The sequence below is a fragment of the Mirounga leonina genome, unplaced genomic scaffold, assembly GCF_011800145.1.
Source record: "Mirounga leonina isolate KUSES-001 unplaced genomic scaffold, KU_Mleo_1.0 Mir_204, whole genome shotgun sequence".
Lineage (NCBI taxonomy): Eukaryota > Metazoa > Chordata > Mammalia > Carnivora > Phocidae > Mirounga > Mirounga leonina.
This window is the reverse complement of record NW_023270513.1, coordinates 5,380,944-5,387,565: the sequence shown is the minus strand read 5'-3', so window position 1 is coordinate 5,387,565 and position 6,622 is coordinate 5,380,944.

Genomic DNA, 6,622 nt, shown 5'->3' with positions numbered 1-6,622 from the left:
GTTTGGAGAAACAAATTTACAGATTCAAGAATCTAAATGATTCACAAATAGGATAAACCTGAGGAAAGCCATGTCAAACTTCTGAAAACTAAAGACAAAGGAAAAATCTTTAAAGGAGCTAAAAAGAAATGACACATCATCTATAGGAGGAAAACAATTGAATGACAGCCAATTCTCATCAGAAATAATGGAATCCAGAGGAAAGTGGCACAAAATTTTTAATTTCTCAAAGTAAAGAACTGCCAGCCTCAAATTCAGTATTTGCCCCAAAATTATTCTTCAGGAATGAAAGGGAAACAAAAACATTCCCAGATGAAGGAAAACTAGGGATGCCTGGGTGGCTCAGTCATTAAGTGTCTGCCTTCGGCTCAGGTCATGATCCCAAGGTCCTGGGATCAAGCCCCATATCGGGCTCCCTGCTCGGCGGGAAGCTTGTTTCTCCCTCTCCCACTCCCCCTGCTTGTGTTCCCTCTCTCACTGTGTCTCTCTCTGTCGAATAAATAAATAAAATATTTTTAAAAAAAGATGAAGGAAAACTAAAAATTTGTTTCTGGCACACCCCCATTACAGAATGTCTAAAGATGTTCTTCAAATAGAAGTAAATTATAAAAGAAAACATGTTGGAGAATCAGGAAGTAAGAAAAGTCAAAGGAAAGAACAGAAATATGGATAATACAATCAACTATGCTTCTTTTTGTGAATTTTCTAAATCATATGCTTTATTAGTTTCCTAGGGTAGCTGTAACAAAGTACCATGAACTTGGTGGCTTAAAACAACAGGAATTTATTCCCTCACAGTCCTGGAGCCTAGAAGTCAGAAATCAAGATGTTGGTATGGTCATGCTCCCTCCAAAGCCTGCAAGGCTGTTGGTTGCCCCAAGCTTTCCTATAGGAGTGTAACTCCATGTTCTACTTCTGTCATCACATGGCATTCTCCGTGTGTGTGTGTGTTTGTGTACATGTGTGTGTCTTTGTCTGTATCTGCTTGTCTGTTTCTCTCTGCCTCTCTTCTTTTCTTATAGGGAAACCAGTCATATTGGATTAGAGCCCACCTCAATCCAGTATGACCTCATCTTAATTTATCTAATTATATCTGCAACAACTTTATTTCCAAATACAGTCACATTCTGAAGTATTGAAGGTTAGGACTTAAACATATCCTTTGGGAGGAATGCAATTCAACCCATAAAAATTATGCCTTCTGGACCCCAAAGTTCATGTCCTTCTCACATGCAAAGTACATTAACCTTATCCCAATATCCCCAAAAGTCTTAACTAGCATCAACTCTAAGATCAAAATCTCATATCTAAATGCCATCTAAATCATGTATAGGTGAGACTCTTAAGTATAGTATATTCTAGGGTAAAATTCTAAGCTTCTACCTCAAGAAGCTAAAAAAAAGCAAAACAAAACAAAAGTAAGCAGAAGGAAGGAAATAATGAAGAGCATAAATCAACAAAATTGCAACATCTAGATTAGTATTTGATTAAATAACTACATAATGTAGCCTAATAAAGTTGACAATTAAAATAAACTATCACAACACTGCTTATTCTCTTTCTCTGTATTATTTTTCTCTGGCTTATCTGCATGTAATATATTCTGTATTTTATTTAGGCATTTTGGATTTTGCCTGTTTCCCCCAACTTCAACATAATCTCCAGAAGGCAAGAAATTTTGTCTATTTTTGTTCCCTGTTGTACACAGCTCCTAGAATAGTGTCTGGTACATATTATGGAGTAAGTAAATATTTGTGACCTAAATGAATTGTTTTTCAGAAATTTGGCAATGTCCAGTAAATTTCAGGATATATACAAGGATATAGTTTAGAATATCAAAAAGTTAGAAACCAGTCAAATGTCCATTAATAGTGGAATGGATTTTTGAAAATTGTATTGTATTCATACAATGGAATTCTCTTGTTCACTTAAAATGAATTAAATAAAATTACACATAGAAACATAGATAAGTTCCAAAAAACAAAATACTAAACAGAAAAAACAAGTTGCAAAATGACATATACACTCTGATAACTATAAAATTTAACAATGGACAAAACAATTTTATATAATGTTTATGGATATATATAAATGAAGGGACAGATACTCACCTATATCAGGTTACCTGTAGGGAGGAAAGGAAACCAATGAGATGGATGGGGGACTTTAATTTTATACATAATTTTCACTGTTAAAAAACAATGATATCATGCAAATATGAAAAAAAATTTTTAAGATTTTTTTTTTAAGATTTTATTTATTTATTTGACAGAGACAGCGAGAGCAGGAACACAAGCAGGGGGAGTGGGAGAGGGAGAAGCAGGCTTCCCGCTGAGCAGGGAGCCCGATGTGGGACCCGATCCCAGGACTCTGGGATCATGACCTGAGCCAAAGGCAGCCGCTTAACGACTGAGCCACCCAGGCGCCCCAAATATGAAAAATTTTAACATTCATTATCTCTAGGTGGTAGAAATATGGATGTCTGACTTTTAAACTCCTTCTGTATATTTGAGATACTTAATAATTGGCAATAAAAGGGTAATGGCAGAGAAGATACAGTTTCAAATACCAACCACAGAAAACCTCAGGACTGAAAAATGAGAAAGAGAAAAATCTGTATAAATCTCTCATACACTTTTGAAGGACAGAAAGTCTTAAATAAATGTCCTTCTATTGGATGGGACAAGTCATAGTATAAAAATGTTATTTATTTTGTTTATATTAATTTATAAATTTAATTTGATCCTATGGAGACAGTAAGATTTTTAAAACTGAACAAATTAATTCTAAATTTCATATAAAAAATGTTCATATCAAGAAAAATCCAGAAAAAGTATAAAAAAGAAGAGCAATGAGGAGGGATTGGTCTTATGAGATATTAAAGTGTATTATAAAAATACATAAATTAAAAGAATTGTGTGGTACTGATATATCAAGTGCCCAAACCATACTTCATTTCTGACCACTTCTCTCTATTCTGCTATACCTTCCTAATCTAAGTCACAATTGTCTCTCACTTATATTACTACAACGTTCTTTTAAATGGTCTCCCTACTTGCCTTCTGCCCACTTCCCCACCACACAGTCCATTCTCCACATAGCAGCCTGAGGGATCTTTTAAAAACTTAGACCATGTCACTCCCCTGCTAGAAATTATAAATAAATAGGCACACCAATAGAACAAAGCAGAGTTCAAATATAGCTTCAAATACACAAAAGAGGTTGGTATGTGATGATGGCATAATTTCATATCAATGAAGAAAATATAAATTATTTAATAAATGGTATTGGTACAACTAGCTAGTCATTGGAAAAAATAAAATTGTATCCTGGACTCACTCTTTACCCAAAAATGGATTTTTTTATGTTATATAAAAAGAATAAAGCCTTTCAAAACTAATTTAATTCCTTGTGTGGAACATCAACAGGCTTTCAGGCTATTTCTATTTATTGTCCTGGGTGCTGGTTACATGGAAGTGTTCAGTTTATGAAAATTCATTGAACCACACTTACAATATATGTGAAAATGTACACTTTTCTTTACATTATATGTCAATTAAAATTTAAAATAATCAAAATAATAAAGCTACAAAAGGAAAGAGAAAAGATTGATGAATTTCACTATATAAAAATCATGATTTTTCTGCATGGGAAATATACTGTAAATAAAATCAAATGCAAGTGAGAAACTGAGGAAAAGTTTGTAACACATAGAGCAAAGAACAAATTTCCTTAAAAATAGTTAGTAAGGGAAATGACCAAAATAACTTAATAAAAATGAGCAGAATACATGAGTTAACATTCACAGCAAAGTGCATACAAAAGGCTTTCACACAGATGAAAAAGCACACAGTCTCATAATAAAACAAATGTAATAAAAAATTTCCAAAAGAGATTTTTTGCCCTTCAGATTTGCAAAAATGTTTTAAAAAAACAACATACTATATTGTAAAAGTATAAAGAAACTTGCAGTCCTGTGCATTGCTATCAAAAGCATAATCTTTATAGTGTTCATTTGGTAATATCTAACAAAATTTCAAATGACATACTCAGGAACCCTGCAGTACTTAAAGGTTAATTCCAATGTATTTATAAAATATATGTATCATCATTAAAAATGGCAAAAGTTTTGAAAAAATCTAAATTTCCATTTATTAAAAATCTAGTTATAGAAAGAGGAAGCTGGCAATGGAAGAGGAGGATATTAAGCTCCCCTCATTGTATAAACACAGCTAGATAACTATCAAATAATCCTAAATACCCCAGAACTAGACCGGAAGACTGACAGAACAAACCCACAACTAAAGGGAGAAAGGAGGCCACACTGAAGAAGGTAGCAAGTGCAGAGACATGGTTTAGGGAAGAAGCAGATCCCGGGTGCTGCAGAGTAGAAGAAGGCATGGTTGCAGAGAAGGGTGAGAGAGAGGGGAGCACATAAGGTAACACATAGGGAGAACGTTTCCCCAAAACCATTGGCTTGGTGAGAAGGGCTGAATTTTTTGAGTTCTTGCAACCACTGGGGCTTAAAGCCTGGAGTTTTAAAGGTCACTGGGTTTTGCTGTGCTAGAGGTTGGAGGGCATTTGAATTTGGATGTTTTCCTTCCTTTTCTATTTTTTCAGCCCAAGGCCTGCTATTATAGGTAGTGTCTCTTGTGTGTGCTATGTGTTCTCTGCTATTTTGTTTTGGCTGCTCTATCCTTCAGGCCAGTTGTCTGCAGAGGCTCAACATGCTTGTGGGCAGTGTTTGGTCCTTGGCCTCAATGTGGTGAGATTTAACTAAGTGTGCTCTGGTCTGCTTGTGAGAGGAGACCTGATGCCACTTCCACTAGAACAGAGGTCCTGCAGAACTCTGTGTTCTGGAGACAAGGTGTGGGCAGGGATTTGCACTGCTCTTCTGGGGGAAGAGCCCACCATGCTGGAACTGAGGCAAGCTTGACTGAGAAGGGCAGTCCCACCAGACTGCAGAGGGGCAGTGCTTGGTGTAAGCAAGTAAGGCAGCCAGTGTCAACCAGGAAATCAAAGAAGAAATTTAAAAATATGTGAAAACAAATGAAAATGAAATTGAAAACACAATGGTCCAAAATCTTTAGGGTTCAGTAAAAGCAGTGATAAGAGGGAAGTATATACCAATACAGGCCTACCTCAAGAAGCAAGAAAAATCTCATATAAACAACCTATCCTTACACCTAAAGGAGCTAGAAAAAGAAAAATAAATGAAGCCTTAAAACAGCAGAGAGAAGGAAATAATAAGGATTAGAGTAGAAATCAATGATATAGAAACTAAAAAAACAATAAAACAAATCAATGAAACCAGGGCTGGTTCTTTGAAAAAAAATTAATAAAATTGATAAACTTCTAGTCAGACTTATCAAAAAGAAAAGAAAAAGGACCCAAATAAATAAAATCACAAATGAGAGAGGAGAAATAACAACCAACAATACAGAGATACAATTATAAGAGAATATTATGAAAAGCTGTATGTCAATAAATTGGACAACCTGGAAGAAATGAATAAATTCCCAGAAACATATAAACTACCTACGTAGTTGACTACCAAAGTAGTCTTCCTTGAGAAAGGAAGAAATAGGAAACTTTAACAGACTAATAACAAGCAAAGACTAATAACCAACAAAATTACTGACTGAATCAGTAATCAAAAATCTCCCAACTCCTACCAAACAAAAGTCCAGGAGCAGATGACTTCGCAGGTGAATTTTACTAAACATTTAAAGAAGAGTCAATACATATTCATTTTACGAGATCAGCATTACCCTGATACCATAACCAGATGGAGACACTACTAAAAAAGAGAACTATAGGCCAATATCCCTGATGAACATCCATATGCAAAAATTCTCAAGGAAATACTAACAAACTTATCCAACAATACATTAAAAAAAATCATTCACCATGTTCAAGTGGAATTTATTCCTGGTCTGCATCAGTGATTCAATATTTGCAAATCAATCAATGTAATACACATGTTAATAAAAGAAAGGATAAGAACCACATGATCATTGCAATAGATGCAGAAAATGCATTTGACAAAGTACAATATCCATTCATGATAAAAACTCTCAACAAAGTAGGTTTAGAGGGAACATACCTCAACATAATAAAGGCCATCTAGGAAAAATATCATCCAACTAATATCATCTTTAATGTGGAAAAACTAAAAGCTTTTACTCTAGGGTCAGGAACAAGACAGGGATGTCCACTCTTACCACTGTTATTTAACATAATACTGGAAGTCCTAGCCACAGCAATCTGATGACGAAAAGGAAAAAAAAAGACATCTAAATTGTTAAGGAAGAAGTCAAACTTTCACTAGTTACAGGACTGCTAGGACAGATACACGAATTCAGTCAAGTCACGGGATACAAAATCAATGTATAGAAATCTGTTGCATTTCTGTACACAAATAATGAAGCAGCAGAAATAAAAATTAAGGAATCAATGCCATTTACAATTGCACCAAAACTCATAAGATACCGAGGAATAAACCTAAGTAAAGAGGTGAAAGACCTATATTCTGAAAACTATAAAAAACTGGTGAAAGAAATTGAAGAGGACACAAAGAAATGGAAAGACACACCATTCTTATGGATTAGAAGATCAAATA